Source organism: Callorhinchus milii, unplaced genomic scaffold, assembly GCF_018977255.1.
Source record: "Callorhinchus milii isolate IMCB2004 unplaced genomic scaffold, IMCB_Cmil_1.0 Scaffold3, whole genome shotgun sequence".
In the NCBI taxonomy this organism is placed as follows: domain Eukaryota; kingdom Metazoa; phylum Chordata; class Chondrichthyes; order Chimaeriformes; family Callorhinchidae; genus Callorhinchus; species Callorhinchus milii.
In genome coordinates, this window is record NW_024704744.1 from 64,727,364 (window position 1) to 64,747,738 (window position 20,375).

Genomic DNA, 20,375 nt, shown 5'->3' on the forward strand with positions numbered 1-20,375 from the left:
ACATGAAATATTACCCGTATTTTTACACAAGGTGTTTTTCGTCCCTTGTGATGGAGTTTGGCAGTCATTTCAGAAATCTCCATGGCAGGCATTAAAATTAGGGAGAATTACAAACTCAGACTAGCCACAGAGCCAATGCTAAATTCTAGCTGCAATTTGTTCAGGTGGATGTTAAAGATCTCATAACACCATTTGGAAAAAAAGGAGTTTCTCCCAGGATCCTAGTTAGCAATCCTCCAATTAAGTTGACCATTCACTTCGTAGGGACGTCCTCCTGACGTGAAAGGCGCTATACAAATGTAATTTGTTATTGCAACCATTTGTGGATCCTTACTTTGTGGAAAATAGCTTCCACATTTGTCTATAAATATAAAATGACTGTACACTTGGCAGCAATTATTGTGAAGCGCAATGTGACAATCACATTATAGGTCCTATATCAAATGTGAGTAATATTATTTTTATCACAAAGGAGGTTGAATTTTAGGGTTCTCTAAATGTTTCAAAGTGCTAACAAGTAATTAGTCATTAAATTGAATTAAACCATCAAATTGAGTGCAAGTTGGCAGCTGCATTCACCCACAAAATATAGTCACTACACTACAGCAAATCTTGTGAAGTGATCCTGAAGTGCTTTGAGATTTCCTTCCAATGTGAAAGGCGGCGTACCAAGTGCAAGGATTATTACTATTTTTATTATTCTTAATATTTCAGTTAAATGCAGGAATTTTTGGTTTGTTGCAGGCAAGTGCAGCAGCCAACTGAGCCAGCCTGGTGCCAGCCACAGCAGCCATAAAGTGAATGATCAATTTATCTGAAAGGATTGATGGCTAGATCAACTCCTTTCTCTTTTCGTATTGTGTCATAATACAACAGGCAGACCAAACCTAAATTTCTCCATGAAAGATAGCACCTCTGACAATACAGCAGTACACTCAAGTCACTCTTCCCTCCACCAATTTCTCATTGGGTCTCCATTGCTCCTTAAGGTGAGACAATTGACATGAGGAATTGACAACCAACACATGTGGATGGTAGGCTTACTACTTCCACATGGCTACCATTGGTGCATTAATATGCTGAGCTATGATAATCTGCGCATCATTCAAACAGTGGCATCAAATGGTGGTAATTGCTTGAGTACCTACCGAAGTACTTGAACTGCACTCACATCTGCTAGCACACAGTAAACAGAACAGTTACTTTAAGAGTACACCTCATTTTGTATCCATCCACTGCTTTAGTGTTCTGCGAAATGACACTGGCATGAAAGTCTCCAGATCAGTGAGCAGTCAAATAATTGTTAGATAGGTGACAGGGCACCTCCAGTTCTCCTGTGCACATGACTCAAAATTCCTTGCAAAAATAACAGTAATGTGAAGTGTGCAATCATCATGATCTGCAATGTGATCCTAAACTATTGGATTATAACCAGTTAAACTGGGTGAAACTTCCTTACTGGAGGAATCCAAAACTGGTATTCTGATCCACTGTTAGCCTGTCCACACATTGCCCCATCTGTAATTAAAACTAAAGGAATCCACAAGGAATATAGAGTTGAAGGTAGAACAGTATTTTGTTCATCTTTCTAATAATGTATTCTTTCAGCAAACCTGCATTCCTCAATACCTGACAGATGAAAACAGTGCACTTTAAGTATGCATTGTGTCTGTGTGCTTGGGGTAGAGAGAGTTCCTCTTTCAGGTTATTGTTCATCTACCATCAGCGTCTGAGCTTTCAAATTCTATGAACTCTGAAATTCTCTCCCCAAACTCATTTGCTTTGCACCCTCTTCCCATCTTCAAAACCCTCCTAATAAGCTGTGCCATCAACAACCCCTTTTCAGATGTTCATTTTATGTGAAAGATACTATAGAAATCCAATGGTTGGTTATCCGTGAACCTACTCAATTCCATTGCTTATCTTTAATTAGTGCAGAAAACTAGAACAAATTAAAAGTCCTGGCGTCGAATACAGTCCTACATAACAGCAAAATTACATTTGTATATAAATGTAGTTACCACCCTGAGCAAGGCAAAGGTGCACCCAAGCTGTATTTAACATTGTTGGACTTGCCCCAGCAAAGATTATATTGCAGACAGTCTGTAAGGAAATGCTGAAGGTCAGCTACTGAGGTATGGGAAATGGGTAGCTAAATTGGACTGAAAGGATTGCTCGAGGGAGCCTTCTTCTGATCCATAAATTCCTATATTACTGTACGATGCTGCACAAAAAAAAACATACAGAAAGCAGACAGAAATATGAAGGTGGTCAAGCATCTTGGAAATGTAAGCATTCAGAAAGCAAAGGCCAAGTTATACAACAACAACTTACATTTATATTCTGGAGGGATGGGGGTGGGTGATAATCTGGGCAGTGGAGTTATGAATTAATTGAATTTTTTGTTTGGTGGAGCTGGGGAGACCAGCAAGAAGGGAATTGGAATAGTCCAGCTGGGAAACCTTGGGGAAGCTTCCTTACTTCACACGCCTAATAATAATCCCACCAAAACAAAACAATAATAAATTGATCATTTTCAATTCACAACTGTTTGTGGGACACTGCTGTGCGCAATTGGCTGCCGCGTTTCGCCTACAAATATATGGTCTATTCTGTGAAGTGCTTTGAGATGTCGAGAAGACGTGAAAAGCGCTATATCAAATGCAAGGATTATTATTATTACTATTACAAGTGATGAAGGTGTGGACGAGGATTCGGCTGCTTCTGTTGTGAAGTATGGATGGAGGTGGGCAAAGGCCAAGTTATTCATTTTGAGTATGAGAGCATTCATTGTGAGTCTCTCTCGCAACAAAGCTTGCATCGAGGTGTAAAAGCAATCACTAAAGCTAAACTGCTTTATCACAAGAGCTGTGGAATACAACAATTAATAAGTACTGTAGCAGTTATACAGAGTTTAAGTCAGACCTCAGTTGGAGCATAGTATTTATTATTGGATGCTCAATTTAATAGTGGGAAAGTGAGGCTTGGAGGAAGCCCAGTTACTATTTACCAGTAAGGTACCTGAGACAAACGGATTCAGTAATAGACTGGCCAAACTCGCGTTATGCTTCCTAGACAGATGGAGGTGAAGAAGGTGAGGCCTAATGTGTTTCAACATTTTTTTTAAAAAAGGAAGTTTTTAACATAGATGGGGAACGACCCTTCCCTCTCAGAGGAATGAAGAACAACGATGAACAAATCTTACCTTAAAACTAAACTGGTTAAAAGTGAAACCATAAAATATTTCTTGCCACAAAACATTGGCAGAATGTGGAATGCATTCCCTAGAATACCAGAGTTACAAAATCAACTGAAGGATTGAAGAGGGAGATAGATAATATAATAATAATACTTTCATTTGATATAGCGCCTTATCACATCTTTGAGATAATAATAATACTTGCATTTGATATAGCACCTTTCACGTCGGGAGGACGTCCCAAAGCGCTTCACAGAACACACTGTAAAGTGAATTGACTGTATATTTATGGGCGAACGCGGCAGCCAATTGCGCACAGCAATGTCCCACAAACAGTCATAGATTGAAAATGACCAATTTATTATTGTTTTTGGTTTTGGAGGGATTATTATTAGGCTCTGTGTGGAGTAAGGAAACTTGCCCAAGGTTTTGCCCTGCCTGGAATTGAACTCAGGTCTCTCGTTTGCAAAGCGAGTGCTCTAACCACTGTCTCAAAGCGCTTCACAGAATATAATGTAAAGCGAATTGACTGTACATTTTGTGGGCAAAACGCAGCAACCAATTGTGCACAGCTGTTTCCCACAAACAGTCGTGGATTGAGTGACCAATTTATTATTATAATTTTTTGAACAAATTATTACCCCCGCAAAAGAGAACCACCAATCGACTCACAACTGGGTTCCTACTTACTGCTAGGTAAACAGAGGCGTGTGAAATAACGAAACTTGTCCAACGTTTAGCCCTGCTTGGAATCAAACCCAGGACTCTCACTTGCAAGTTGAGTGCTCTAACCACTGAGCTACAGGATACTTGGGAGATAGATACTTGGGAATCAAGGTATTAAGGGATATGGAGGGATATTATATTAAGGGATATGGAGAAAACAGAAAGAAAATGCATCTTTAAAGTACCTTTATTATCAAAGCATTTCAAAGGGCTTTACAGTGATTAGTATGTGGTAAGTGTTTTTCATTTGGAAAATAAAGAGTGATCAGGAAGATAAAGAACTGGCATCAATCCGCGAATGTTTGTGGGACACTGCTGTACACAATTGGCTGCCGCATTTTGCCCACAAAATATGCAGTCAATTCACTTTACAGTATATTGTGTGAAGCGTTTTCAGAAGTCTTGAGGACGTGATAAGGCGCTATATCAAATGTAAGGATTATTATCATTATAATACACTAAGGTATCAGTAAGCAGATTCAATGAGCTGAATAACCCATTGTCCTGGGATTCTGCTGCAACAAAGTCCTAAAATGATACACAATGCAACCTTGTTCCTTCCATATGTTTGCGGATGACACCCAACTCTATCTTTCTGCCTCCACCCTCAACTCCAGGCCCACTGCTGTCCTGACAGACTGCCTGTCGGACATCAAGTCCTGGATGAGGGCAAATTTCCTACAGTTGAGTGTGAACAAGACTGAGGCCCTCCTGATTGGCTCTCGCCAGCACCTCAGCCTCTGGCAGCATCAACCTCCATGGTTGCACACTTCAACTCACCAAACCAGTCAGGAACCTCGGTGTCTTGTTCAACCCTCAACTGTCTTTTCTTTCCCACATCCAAGCCATGACCCGCTCTGTCTTCCCTCACCTCCGTAACATCGCCCGACTCCGCCACTATCTCACCCCTCAGGCCGCTGAAATTCTTATTCATGCCTTCATCACCTCCAGGCTCGACTATGCAAATGCCCTGCTTGTCGGCCTTCCCAACTCCTCCCTTCACAGGCTGCAGATAATCCAGAACTCTGCAGCCCATGTCCTCTCTCACACCAAACTCTGTGACCTCATCTCCCCCACTCTCGCCCGACTCCATTGGCTCCCTACCCTTCAGAGGATCCAGTTCAAGATCCTGGTCCTCACCTACAAATCCCTCCATGGCCTCGCCCCACTCTATCTCTGTGACCTCCTAACCCCCTACCAACTCGCCCGCTCCCTCCGCTCAGCTGGCTCCAGCCTGTTCCACGTCCCCCAACCCACCCACCCCACCATTGGCGGGAGAGCCTTCAGCCACTCTGCCCCCAACTTCTGGAATTCCATCCCCCAATCACTCCGTCCAGCTCCTTCCTTAGCCTCCTTCAAGTCCCGCCTCAAGACCCTCCTCTTCGACCATGCCATTGGCCACCCCCCTCCCCTCCCTTCTCCCCCCCCCCAACCCGGTCCAAAATGCGGTACACTGTCCAGCGCCTTGTGACATCCGCCCGATGTGAAAGGCACTATACATATGTAATGTTGTTAGAAGTCTGGGATTCATAAACTGAAACCATGCTATCAACAGGATGCATTATATTGCAGCTGCTTGAATTACTTCCAGTTGATGGAGTTGCCGCCAAACTCAAGAGCTCTGCTGTGTCCATTTGCCCCGATAAGGAAGCTGGACAATTAGAAAGAGAACTCAGGGCTTTCAGCTTTTCTCACTGAGATCAGGTGTAGCAAGGTTAGAAACTAGTCTGGGAAGAAAGTCTTCCCAAAAGCTGTGGGTAAGTGCACAGAGGATGATGGGAAAGAAGAGAGAAAAATAGCTAGAGAGAACTTTGCTGAAAGTGTGTCACATTAAAGGCAGTACCGGGCTTGGCTGTGTTGCCCCAGGTTATATCACCTGCCATACTAACTGTCTAAAGGGAACAGGAAGAATGGCCAGTTGGATGAGTTACTGGGGAATGCTTACAAAGAGCTTTTACTACAAAGGTGACTATATTTGTAGACTATATTTGTATATTGCACAAAGCAACATCCATAAAGTGAATATACAAATTTTATCTGGGGGAATTGTTGGCCACAATGTGGGAGAAACTTCCTTCACTTTTCAAATAGCGCTATGAGATCTTTAACAGAGCAGTCAGGTGGGACATCAGTTTTAACGTATCATCCAAATGTCCCAGTTCTGAATATGAATGTTGAAGAGTGGAAATTAAAACTGGGACCTTTCTGTTATATACAGCACAGCGTCACACCAAAAGGTGCATTTACTTATTAAATCGTCAGGAGAGCAGTCATTTTTAAATCAAACAAGTTCCTGCAGGTACAGCTCAGCTCCCAGATGGACACTACAGAAGGAAGTAATTTGAGGATTGTAATTTACTGGTATAAAAGCCTTTGTGAAGCAGTGCAGATTCAACCACGTCATTAAGAAAGAGTGGACCATGACAAAACACATACATTTAAAGGAAGAATAGGCAAACAAACAGCAATAAAAAATAATGAAAATACATACCTGCATGCTTAAAACGTCAACTTCTTTCCTGCGCCCCAATTCCAAGCTTAATGGAGCTGAGGTGAACTAATTTAGGAGATTGAACCTGGGAACTTCTTAGTCTGGATCAACTGGGACCTTCTTAGTCTGGATCTCATTGAGCCATGGCTTAATTGACCCACTGAGTTCACTTGATGGGTCAATTTGGAAATAATGGCCCAATGAAATACAGGAGGAGTAAAGACTGGTCAGAAAATTTTGTTTAACTAGAAAAGGCAGTGCCGTTTGGAACTGGCAACCTGCCATTCTTTCGGAGTGACAATCTCTCATTTTTGGTTTAAAGAGCATCAGCTACTTTGACGTACATCTGTTTCTAAAAATAAACATAGCAATGTGTATTGAAGTGACTTTGGAAGCCACATCACTCTTGCCAATCATTAATGTCACTAACATTCCCCAATGCCAACAGTTTTGAAATTACAGAGTAAAGTCTGAACCTAGACTGCAGCCCCCCAGCCAGAAAAACACATGTTGAAAGGACTTACTCTAGAGGCTCGTTGCTTCAGGCATATGTTTTACTCTTTATGCGGAACTGGTGACAGCATAAGCAGTTCAGTAACTCAAGGAACAGTGCATACATGGCAGCTCGGAAAGTTGAAATATCAACCTTGCTCTCCGCAGTAGATTCCTCAGAGTGCAGTACAGTGATCAGTACAACTATAGCAAACAGTGCTGCCCTGATATAAGAGAGTCAGTATCAATCCAGCTGCTACCTTGTAGATAACATCTACAAAACGTGTGGAGAATCACTGAAGTAACAATAACAACTTGTATTTATATCAATGGTGGCCAACCCGTGGCCATCAAGAAGTGGCCCCCTGAATATTCGCACTAGTCCAGCTGAGTCTGTTTTATATCACAGTTTGGGTTACGTTTTTTTCTTGATTGAATTTTTTTTGCTTTATGCCATACATCAAGAAATATTCAATCAAGAAAATTTATTTTGTTGGCTGACCAAAAAGGTTTGCCACCACTGATTAATATTGTGCCCTTCACGCAGTATAGTGTCTCGAAGCATTTAGAAGTAACATCTGAATAATCCTTACATCTGATACATTACCTTTCACATCAGGAAAGACTTCAAAGTGCTTGGTGGGATTAACTATAAAATGTAGTGGCTGTATTTTGTAGATAATGCAACAGACAATTTGGCATAGCAATGTCCCACATACAGCCATGAAGTGAATTAAAGGATTATTGTCAGGGCACGGGGAAAAACTCCCTGCTCTTTTTGAATAGTGCCACTAGGTTTTTAACATCCATCTAAAAAGGCAGACAGGACATTGGTTTTAACGTCCTAACCCAAAGATGGCACCTCTGATACTTCAGTACACTGCACTGAGTTGGAGTGTCAGCATTGTTGTTACCTTATAAATTCAAGATTTCAATAATTAGACTGATTACCAATGTTCACACTGCGCACAAACCAGCACATTGAAAATGGCAAGTGATGTCACTGTGAGTTACTTCGGTTTGATGACCAAACAGAATTAGCAGCACTGGTCACATAGAAACCTAGAAATTAAAAATACATTCCCAGCATGACAGTTAACCAGTAGTGCTTTAACTATGCATCTGAACAGATACAGTGCCTTCCTCTTCCACCTTTATTTTCCATTCCACCATCATGAGTGTGCTTTCAGCCACTAAGCTCTCCCTATCTTGGACCTCTCCTCTCAAAACTATGTGCCATCCCTTCCCTCTTCCAAAATTCTTTCATACACTGTGCAACATAGAATCAAATCATTCAGCCTTACAAGTCCATTCTCTTAACAACATCAACTTACATTTATATACCACCCTTCACGCAGGATAGCATCTCAAAGCACTTAACAGTGGCACATCTTGATGCTGAGCCTGGGAGAGAGGGGAGGGGACGATAGGAAAGGTCAAAGAGGAAGGTCTTCAGGTATGATCTGAAAACAGGCAAGGAGGGGGCAAGTTGGAAGGATTGAGGCAGAGAGTTCCAGGGCATAGTGGCTGAAAGCATGGTCAATGCAGTTATTGAAAATGACAGTAAATGTTTAGTAGGTCGCAGAGGTAGGGAGGAGCAAGACCATGGAGGGCCTTAAAGGTGAGATTGAGGATGTTGAATTCAATCTTCTGGGGGATGGGGAGCCAATGAAGCTGAATAAGAATGGAGGTTATTGGCTTACAGAGTTTAGTTTGGGAGAGGACACAAGCTGCAGAGTTCTGAATAAGCTGCATCTTGTGGAGGGAAGAGTTGGGTAGTCCGACGAGCAGGGAGTTAGCGAAGTCGATCCTGGATGTGATGAATGCATGAATGAGGGTCTCGCCGGCCTGAGGGGAGAGGCAGTGGCAGAGGAAAGCGAATGCACAGATATGGGGTAGAAAGGACAGTTGAGGATTGAACATGACACCAAGGTTCCAGACTGGCTCAGTGAGGTGGAGTGTGCATCCGTGGATGTTGATGTTGTCAGCGCATCCATGGATGTTGATGTTGTCAGCACCTGAGGTGTGAAGGCGCTGACAGGGGCTAAGTAGGAGAGCCTACTTCTTGTCAACATTCAACTGGAGAAAGTTAGCTCTCATTCAGGACTTGATATCTGAAAGATAATTCACCAGGACAGCAGAGGTCCTGGAGTCAAGGGCGGAGGCAGAGAAATAGAGTTAGGTGTCATCTGCATTCATGTGAAAATTAACTGTCTGTGGATGACATCACCGAGCGGGAGCACATAATTATTAAAGAGGAGGGGACCGAGGATAGAGCACTGTGGAATGATGCACTTGATGGTGTAAGGGGAGCCTTTGGTGGGTACAAAGTGCAGAAGGTGGATAAAGTAAGATTAAAACTTAGATGGTACCTCGGAAAAGTCACTGATCTTCATGGTGTGAGCCCAGAAATAATGGTCAGCATGTTGCACAAGATGTGGAGGAAGGAAATTAAATAAGTGGAACGATCTCAGTCAAGCCTGATCCCGTCTTTACCTGATGTCCACATAGGCAAACTGAATACCACAAACAAAATTACATTTATATGTTTCGCCCACAAAATAGTCAATTTACTTGACATTATATTCTGTGAAGTGCTTTGAGACGTTTCGAAGATGTGATAATATAATCCTTGCATTTGATATAGCGCTTTTCACGTCGGGAGGACGTCCCAAAGCGCTTCACAGAATATACTGTAAAGTGAGTTGGCTGTATATTTTGTGGGCGAACGCGGCAGCCAATTGCGCACAGCAACGTCCCACAAACAGTCATAGATTGAAAATGACCAATTTAATTATTGTTTTTTTTTTTGGAGGGATTATTATTAGGCTCTGTGTGGAGTAAGGAAACTTGCCCAAGGTTTCGCCCTGCCTGGAATTGAACTCAGGTCTCTTGCTTGCAAAGCGAGTGCTCTAACCACTGAGCTACAGGACTCCACATAAAGGTGCTATATTAAATGCAACGATTATTAAATGCACGGAATATTATATAATGACTTTCAAGTCGGAAGGAAGTTGGACAGTTAAGGGTTTGCACCAGAGATGCGGGTTGGAATCTAGAGGGGTGAAAGGAAGAGTGGGTGAGTGGAAAGGTGGCCAAAAGCATGATCAAAGACCTGAAACAGGTGTTGAAGGAGGCAAGGGCGGAATGGGAACCCTGGCTGACGCTTTAACTACCTTGACCTGTGTGTGTGTGTGTGTGTGTGTGTGTGCGGGGGTAGGGGAGGGCTCCAAATATCATTATGCACAATCATTGCACTTCACAGTAAAATCCTGTGAAACATTTTGAGAGTTTCTGATGCCAGAAGGCACTGTATCAAATTGAAAGATTATTATTTTTATAATCATCTTCCATTTTATTTAAGGAACACTACAGTTTAATTCCACTCACATTCAAAATTGCTCAGGTCCATTCTGCCACCCCTCTTGCTGCTCTGGCTCTGATACTACAACAATGCAGCGAGTTTAGCATCAATTATTTTCAGGATTAGACTAGTGTTTCATAACCATTATAGTTAGGAACATGGTACAAACTTTCCACAATCTCTGCCACTTGTAGAGGAGGCCAGCAATTCACTCCCCCCACACCCTCCCCTTTCTTCTCTCACTACCTGAGAAAGCAATCCATGTAATAATAATAATCCTTGCATTTGACATAGCGCTTTTCATGTCTTCTAGACATCTCAAAGTGCTTCACAGAATATACTGTAAAGTGAATTAACCATATATTTGTGGGCAAAACGCAGCAGCCAATTGCGCACAACAGTGTCCCACAAACAGTCGTGGATTGAAAATGACCAATTTATTATTGTTTTTTCTTTTGGAGGGATTATTATTATCAAAAGACAACTTAATTTAGAGGTCAATGCTAAGCAAAGGGTGAAAATCACTATCGATATACCTGGTTAGAAATTGTATTAACAGTCACTCAATCCACAACTGCTTGTGGGATACTGCTGTATGGAATTGGTTGCTTTGGCCCACAAAATATGCAGCCAATTCACTTTACAGTACACTTTGTGAAGTGCTGTGAGACGTCACAATAATGTGATATTAAATGCAAAGATTTTAATCATTATTATAGTAAATATTATTATAGTTAAAATGATGAATAAATTCTTCAGAGATTAGCAGCCAAGCAGAGTCCATTACATTGCCACCTCTGAGGAAAGCTTCAATTTCTTTAGGTAGTAGTTGGTGGCTGCACAGCTTTGGAGGCTCTGGAGCATGAAGAATAACAACAAGCACTTTAAATAACAATTTAATAATAACTTTTTAACACTTGAAATACTCTGCCCCAAGGCTTTAAGAACTCATTATCATATGTAGTTTGTTTCATACATGAAAGACCCTCATTTCTAAATCAGCCAAAAAGATTAAAGTACACTATTTAGTTACCAATTTGATTCTGCAAATAGCTAGCTTAAGCGCAAGCACCAATCCTACCTTCAACTCTGCAAACGTTAGCAGCATTTTAAGAGTCAAAAAAAAGGGTTGTTTATTGTTCCACACTTAAAGTGTCATGGCATTTTTCTGCACCAAATAAGAAAACACTCCAAGTTCAGGTCTGACATGGGTCAAATACAGTGCAGTATTTCACATTTCCCTCTGTACATTTGGTTTTATAATAACGCTTGCATTTTATTTTTTTGATGCAGCTCCTTATCACATTTTCGAGATGTCTCAAAGCGCTTCACAGAATATACTGTAAAGTGAATTGACTATGTATTTTGTGAGCGAAACGTAGCAGCCAATTACACACAGCAGTGTCCCACAAACAGTTGTGCAATGAATGACCAATTTATTATTTTTTGTAAAAAACTGAAGGAATTATTACCCCCAGAAAAGCGATTTGAGTAAGAACCAGGTTCCTATTTACAGCTAGGTAAATTGAGGCATCTGGAGTAAGAAAACTTGCCCAATGTTTCACCCTGCCGAGAATTGAACTCAGGTCTCTCGCTTGAGAGGCAAGTGCTCTAACCATTGATCTACAGGATTTTTGCCTTAGAAGACAATACAGATTTGGTGCCCAGAATGTGAAAGCTAAGGTCAGATTTCCTTTTTGTACTTGGGAACTGACCATTGCTTGAAGCAGGTCACCAATCTGACTAGAGAATGAAAAGAAAGCCAGTGTTGAGGTCAATACATTCCATAATGTGCATTGCCTGATAATAATCCCTCCAAAATAAAACAATAATAAATTGGTCATTTTCAATCCACGACTGTTTGTGGGACACTGCTGTGCACAATTGGCTGCCACATTTCGCCCACAAATATACAATCAATTCACTTTCCAATATATTCTGTGAAGGGCTTTGAGACGTCTTGAAGACGTGAAAAGCACTATATCAAATGCAAGTATTATTATTAATTTGTCCTATTCAGACCACCTTCACCTGCAATCTGCCTTGGTGTGAAGCAGAGACAATTACAGTATGCGGTACTAACCATACCAACAGCAGAGGCGCTAGCTTACTTAGAACAGCGCCAAGTTAGTGAACAATAGTCACAAAATAAATATTGACTTTATCCAACTCGAGCAGCTGTTCTTCGGGGTGGAGACAGGCTCAGCTCAGCAAAGCCAAGTTAAATGGTTAAACCAGTAAATTAGCTGATGGGCTGCATTCCAGCCTTTATCTCATTATTACACTGAGTCGCCAACAGCACATTAAATCTCAGGGCTACTTTAATTATTCAGCAGATAAAGAACGTTATGCAACATCCCCAAGAGGTTGTTTTTCTTGGAAGAAGTTTATTTTGACAAAAGCGTGAAAGATGGGCTTGAGATTCAAAGAGATCTTACAGCGGAAAAGTTACTTGGTTTCTCTTTTTGCACCTCTAATGCACCCCATGAGATGCAACTGCTAAATTGCACAACTCTCCAAATATTAACATTACACAGTCACTACATTTCACAGTAAAATCCTGTGAAGCGTTTTGAGCTATCTTGTATACGTGTAAGGCACAGTATCAAATTTAAGGCTATTATAATACTAATCTGCCATCCTTTCAAGGACCAAAACAATTTCACTCCACGTATATTCAAAATTACTCCGTAGGTTTAAAAAAAAGCTAAAGTTATCCTGTGCTACTTTTCGGAAGAGATTAGAGGTTGAAAGCCACTTGAGGAGATTGATATGGCTTCTGCTCACTCACTGCCTAGACTTTCATTTCAGATTTAGAGTTTGGATTAAAGCGCACAAGAATTCATTTCAGGAAGTTAGGAGCCCATTCAGTTATCTACTTTCTAAAGCAAAAATATCTGTCTATCCCTGGCAAATAGTTATAGAAGAATTTTTTTTAACCTATGGAGTAATTTTGAATATGCGTGGAGTGAAATTGTTTTGGTCCTTAAAAAGATGGGAGATTAGTATTATAATAATCCTTAAATTTGATACTGTGTCTTACACATATACAAGATTGCTCAAAACGCTTCACAGGATTTTACTGTGAAATGTAGTGACTGTATCTGTGTATCTCCTTCAGTAACTTTAAAAATAAGTAGGTTTTAATAAAGCTGCAGAGTCCAGGTCCAGGCAAGCATTTATTCAATCATTTAAAACTGGATTTTATTTTGGGTATAGCATTCCTGAAGTTCAAGGTTATTTAAACTAAGACACCAAGTCTGAATTTGCAATGAATCACTTGCAATGCTGGATCTACAGAGAACAAGCTCCAGAATTTAATCTGATCAAACAAGCGTAATTGAATACAGATCCACCTCAGAGATAGCAGCAAGCACTGCATTCTAATAGGATGTCTACCTACATCAGTGATGTGCATCTTACAAAAATGTTGGCACAGGTTAAAGAAGCATTTACTTTGCCCTGCCTGGTTGTAAGACACATTTTTGGAAACTGGAGAGCAAAGTCAACTGGAGAGCATATGCAGTCAGGCTGAGCATGCTCCAATTCCAGGGTGAGTAGAATTTATAGCACAACGGGGGTCTAAAATGCAATATGTGGATTACTTGGATTAATCATAGCTTCCAGTTTACAATGTTCATATCCAGCAAATCTCGAATCCCAAACCGGCAAAGTCTGGAAAATGTCCAGGGTGCAATATGCCGGGCTTGGATTCACCAGACATGACATTCACAATCTGATATTTACAAACTAGATCTACACTAATGCATCAAATCGAGTTTGCAAATATTTGTTTGAGATGCCAATCTTAGTACAAAACAACATTTTGACCTTGTGCCACCTGATGGCCACCAAAATGAGGCTGGGCCATTACGCAGGAGTGAATTTACTTACCACTTGGATATCCCCAAAACTCAGAGCACCTCCACACATATGCTGCCATACAACTGTGGCAGAGTTGCAGAGAATTCCAGAGAAAATACTGTTTGCTGTCAGTGCACCGTAGCTTATACATCTGAGACAATATTATTCAGTGCCCCCCCCACCACTTGCTTAACATAATAGAGTAATTAGGGGCTTCCTAAGCTCTGATAACTTATTCTCGGTTTGGCTGATGACTTAACTCTGTGCACAAGGGACAAAGTCCCACCAGCCAGGAGAAATCGTTTGATGCTTTGCCACATAGGACGTGAAGAAACTGAGTTGTGTACTAACTAATTGGTGGAATGCTCAAGCCTCTCTACAGGGACACCCACAAATCTTAAGAGATATGGCAGGAACCCATGGTTTAACATGGATATGGGCACATAACAAGGACATTATTGATTTGTTTTCTGTATATTTTGGCTTAAGGGAGCATTGCCTTCAGCCATTACTATTGTATTATTTTCAAGGGAAATTATCATAGCAAGAGTAAGAGTCCCTCTGGCTCTTCTCCATCCACAGTGGAGGGGAAAAAGACACTTTAGGTAAAAATTGAAATGCATCATGTTGTCCCATTGGAGGACAGCTGAGTAGGAGTACACTTAACAAAGAAAACTACTTGCATCCTAAACCTTTCCCTTAAGCATTGAAACCTGCAGAATATCTGCCTGCAATGTTTTCTCATGTGCCTGCAATAACAGACTACTGCTATTCGTGGATTCAGAGTAACTTTATAAAAACACTTGAGAATTTATTTTTTTCAGAAAGACATACCCTTAGAACAAGATTAAGGATCAGCCTTCGCATATTAATATTGCCCACTTACATATACTTTTGGAACCCGAATTCAGACAAATTCCAAATTATAATAATGTTACTTGCATTTCATACAGCATTTTATATCATCATGCTGTCTCGAAGTGCTTCAAAGGATATATAACAAAATGGTTTAGACTGCATTTTTTGAGTGAAATGCATCAGACAGCTGTGCACAGCAATGTCCCACAAACAGCCATGGAGTGAGTTTATTTGAAGGTTTATTTGGCCAGGAGTCCAGGAGAAACTCCCTTCTCTTTTCAAATACTGCCATGGGATCGTTAACGTCCATTTGAACAGGCAGATGGGACCTCAGTTTAACATCTAATCCAAAGGACAGCACCTCTGACAATGCAACACATCCCCAGCACTGCACTGGAATGTCGTCTAAAAAACAATGCGATTCCAAGTATTGATGTGGGGCTGGAACCCATATCCTTCTGACTCAGAGGCAAAAGAGCTACCAATTGCACCAGGCTAACATTGTAAAAAAGTGGAGAGGAACTAACTGCCTTCAAATTGCACAGCATCAGAACCATCAGTACAATGAACATCTCCTAATGTCACGCGAGTCTACCTGCAGCACAACTACAAGTCAGGTCATTTTCCATCATTACATAATGCACCTGAACTTTGAAACATTTCAGCCCTGAATTTACACAGAGAACAAGCACCCGCTTGGATTATTAACCACAGTATTGTAAGCAGACAGCTTTGATCATAAATTTACAAATAGGGAAAAACTAAGGCTGCCACACACACGTTACAATGATGTAAATTGCACCAAAAGACTTCAGCCTGTCACTATGTCAATGAGACACACAGCTCAGCTCCTCTGCCAAACAAGTTTGCTAAGATACCTCCCTTACATCAGGCTCTGTGTTATACAAATATACAGTTATTCAGTTCAAAGCAACAAACTTTTTTTTAAGGAAGGCAATTTTTCCCCTCTAACTATATCTGATTTATTCGCCCACAAAATCAGTCACACCACTTTACAGTAATTCCTGTGAAGCGCTTTGAGATGCCTCTACGGAGTGATAAGGCTCTATATCAAATTAAGGATCATAATTCTAGTCTTATTTTTAAATGAATTACAACAGTAAAAAAAAACCAGATTATTCCTGAACTTTCCACATTGAGCACCATGCAGTTCAGAGAAAAGCTTTTTTTTACTAATTCTTTCTTTTTAGAAAATACAAGATATTTTTTTTAAAAATTGCACATTCTAAGAGAACTCCATGGCCACGGTCAAAGACGTTCAAATAGTTTGACAACATAAAAGAATTGGAAAATGATTGGAACTGAGCTCACGAAGCAGAAACGTTACAAGAAAAAAAAATGACTTGGTCAACACGTATGGTGACAACCTGCAGACCTGATTCACCGTCTCCCCAGCATCAAAGTAGCTTCACTGTACAGTATTGATTTGCAACAGAAGCGTCCTGACTATAAATATCATCTATAACAACACACTGGTGAATCAGACAAGAGGAAAGACTTTGTTGGGGTGGGGGGGGGGGGGGGGGGGGGAGAGAGAGAGCAGCAGGACAGAAGCACAGTGTGAAAGCAGGAATGTGAAAGAGGCATCTGAGCAAAGTGAAGAACAAAGACTTGGATAAAACAAGTGGATTCCCATGTGATTCTGGGGCTGAAGTTACTAGGCTCCACTTGCTTGAGTGAGCACACAGCTCAAAGGGAGAGAGGGGAGGGGGGGGGGGGGGAGAAGAGAGAGAAAAGTGCAGAGGTTCTCACTTCAACAAGCAGCTCAGTTGTGGGCATTTACTTACTTGCACCTTCTCTGCAATGCACAGGAGCTGAACACTTAGCAAGAGCCCAAAGCTGTTTAGCCAGTACTGCACTGCACTGCACTCTCCAATATCCCCTCATAACTTAGCAACACTTCTAACAGCTGTCAAGGTTATTGCTGCTGGCAAACCAGCCCCCAGCAGAGATAAAAAGGGAAAGCACTGAGCGGACGGAAGTTTAAACTGGAGATTTAGTTTTAAAAAAAAAGGCAGAAAGAGAAGATTCCTCTCTTCCCTTACCTTGGAGGTGAGTGACACTGAACTCCACGGTGGAGAGCTCTTCAGCTGCAATGAAACTGTGTGGCTGAGAGGCTCGCAGCCCTGGTACCCGACCCCAGTGGGAATTTAAACCAATGCCAATGTCATGCCAGCAATGCCATCCGACAGTGAAAGGTGAATGTTGTGGAGAAGTCCTGGACCAAGAGCTAATGATGTCATCCCCTCCCCTTATATGGAGCAGCGCTGTGTGTGTGTGTGTGTGCACTGACTGTGGTCAGTGAGCGGGCGGAGCCAGTGTAGCACTGTGCGGGTGGAGGCGGCTCAGAGGAATCCAGATGGAACAGTGCTTAATCTCAGCCTCTGCTGCACTTGTACCAGCAGTTAGGGGGGTAGGTTTTTTTTTTGCATCGAGAGGAGAGAAGGGGTGTGTGTGGACTTTGTCTGTCTGTCAGTGCTGTGCTGTCAGTGCAGTGCCTTCACTTCTTCTCTGCGCACTCTCTTTGCAAAGAACCTGTGTGTTAGTCACTGTGTCTTCATCTGCATCTGCGCCAGACAAGTGGTCCAGTGCAGTGTGGCCGACAGTGTGCACCACCAGCCTCCCCAACGCACAAAAGGTGCAACTGATTTAGCTGCTCGATTTATCTTAATGGTGTGCTAAGGGGCGGCACATTTCTCTTGTTTGCGAGGGTGATCCAACCTGCGGCTGTTCAGTGGTGTCCTGGCTCTGAAACCTTCACCTCCTGAATGTCTTCTGCATTGCAGTTGAACATACTTGTACGTAACCCCTCCAAAAAAAAACACACGACAGCATTCGAGCTGCACTGCACAGCACTGCGCAGCGATTGGGGATCGTTCCGACTTGTGCATTTCAGTGTTTTCCATTTATTTGAAAATAATAACGAACGATGCAGATATTGTGCTGCACACACCGAGAAAGGGCAGGTAGTAAAATCTGGTCTGCATTGAGCTTGTGTTGCAAATGTCCCCATACCTTTAAACCAGGCACATCAGACCCAGGTCATCTCTTTCTTTGCAATCTCTACACTTTAAACTATTACTTTACGTCGTTTCTTATTTATTTTAGGTAGTAAATGTGTATTGTACTGTTTTCTGGTTACCTCCATTCCAACCAGCTGTAACCACCCCCCCCAATTAATAATATTTGGGATCCTCAATAGCAGTACCCTTAATAATAATAATCCTTGCATTTGATATAGCGCTTTTCACGTCGGGAGGACGTCCCAAAGCGCTTCACAGAACACACTGTAAAGTGAATTGACTGTATATTTGTGGGCGAACGCGGCAGCCAATTGCGCACAGCAATGTCCCACAAACAGTCGTAGATTGAAAATGACCAATTTATTATTGTTTTTTTGTTTTGGAGTGATTATTTAATGTCAGGATGATGTACCAAAGTGCTTCACAGAATTTACGGTGAAGTGGAATACTTTTTTTAGGCTAACATTAGAGTCAATGAAACAAATGAATAATATACAGCAATATTTATAACCTCTGCCCCGCTAGGAATACAAAGAAAATAAATAAAGAGATGCCACGGGGCAATCAGCAACTGCAAGAGGCCACATTTCAAGTCTGGCCTTTCACGCCTTTAATGTGAATTGACTTTCCTATTTCACATACTGATCAACCTCTTTTAATTTCAACAATATTTGGTTTATGATTGGCTGAAAACAGCTTCCAAATGTCATTTTTCTCAGTCAATCGAGAGGCAAAAGATTGATATTTGACTTGATAGGATTCAATAGCTCAAATCCATGGGACTTGGCCTCCGACACCCTTAATCAGGTTGTGCCCACTCTGACCACTCTTCTAAGCATCTAAGAGCTCACTTTTGCTCCCATTTACTGTTGCCCTCAAGCCTGGTAGTCGGCTTCTCCATTCACACTCTCTCTCTCTAACTCAGGTTTGTTCATGCTTTTTTCCTGGGGCTGCAATTTACCCCAACCCCCTCCCCATTACACACCAATTGTGAAGTGCTTTAAGGCATTTTGATGTGAAAATGCCCTGCTATAAAAATGCAAATTCTTTCTTCACAGAAGGCAGTCTCTGGGTGGCTCAGCAGATTCCTTTTCTCAAAATAACACAGATTTTGAATAGAGGACTGTATTTCTATTTTACTATGTTCACACAATCTAAAGTATCACTAAAGTTCATCGCTCAAACCGGTTAACTCCTTTGTTATATGATACCACCACTATAGGTAGTACTGTATTCTTTTCGGAACGGGTTCTCAAAGAGCCTGGGGTAGAAAGTATTAGTCTCTTTGTGAAAGTAAAGCATAGTTTCCTGATACCAAATTGGCCAGAAACACACCTAAACACTTCCTGTTGTCTTGCATAGTTACAGCATTTAATCTGAGAGCAAACTAAACACCACTGAAAGAATTAGCAACAATCGCTGAACTCGATTCTAATCTTTCCAGATTTCTTTCTAGTGTATGTTTTCTTCACAGGTTTTATGAGCTGCAGCTTTAATTGCTAATAATGCTTTGCTCTGCCATAAAATTTGTGAGTCCTAACATCACTGAGACCAAGGTTACATATTTACAGAGAATTACCTCATACGCTCATAAATCATACTGTATCCTCAGCCTCAGCAAAAAACAGACAATTGCCTTGTTTTTAAACACTTGAAACATGAGGTATTGGTATCAGTTATCGTGCCAATAAGATTAAGCTGCTTCACAAAGATATGCTTCACTAAACAATAGCATTAATTATTGACTGCCTTATTGTTAAGGGATCTGGAACCATTTGTTTCTGAGGGTTTTTTTCCACCACAAGTAATGCTTCAGTCTGCTCATGTAAGGCAATGACACTGGCAAAAACGTTCAGTGAATATTTCTTTTCAAAGGAAAATGAAGTCACACAAGAAATCTGACAGCCCTGAATTATAAATCATTATTGATGTAATTTTACAAATGTTGACTCTAAGGTTCAGTAAATATTCAGGTTGGATTTGACAGGTGCTCTCTTTGATGCTTTTATCTAAAGATAAAATCTGGAAAGCAGTGTTGTTTTCACTTAAGGTGGTGTTGCAAACAGTATCTGAATTTATTTTTCAAAAATGTTTAAGGTAAAATCCAATGTAGAACAAGAAAACAGTAATAACAACTTGCTGTTACTATAATACAATTTAACTGATGAATGTTGATTCCACTTAACATGTGCAATATGTTCCATCTTAGATCTTCGAGCTAGGGATGTCCTCCCGACGTGAAAGGCACTATACAAATGTAATCTTGTTGTCGTTGTAGGGCTATGGTTCTAGACATTTCTCCCTACTTTCTATATCAGCAGCAATTTATATTTATAC

At 41.2% G+C, this 20,375-nt stretch overlaps 1 protein-coding gene across 1 annotated transcript in view; it reads right to left on the reverse strand.

Moving 5' to 3' along the window:
- The window catches only part of LOC103174876 (filamin-A-interacting protein 1), a 102,176-nt gene that overhangs the window by 15,037 nt on the left and 66,764 nt on the right, over positions 1–20,375 (reverse strand).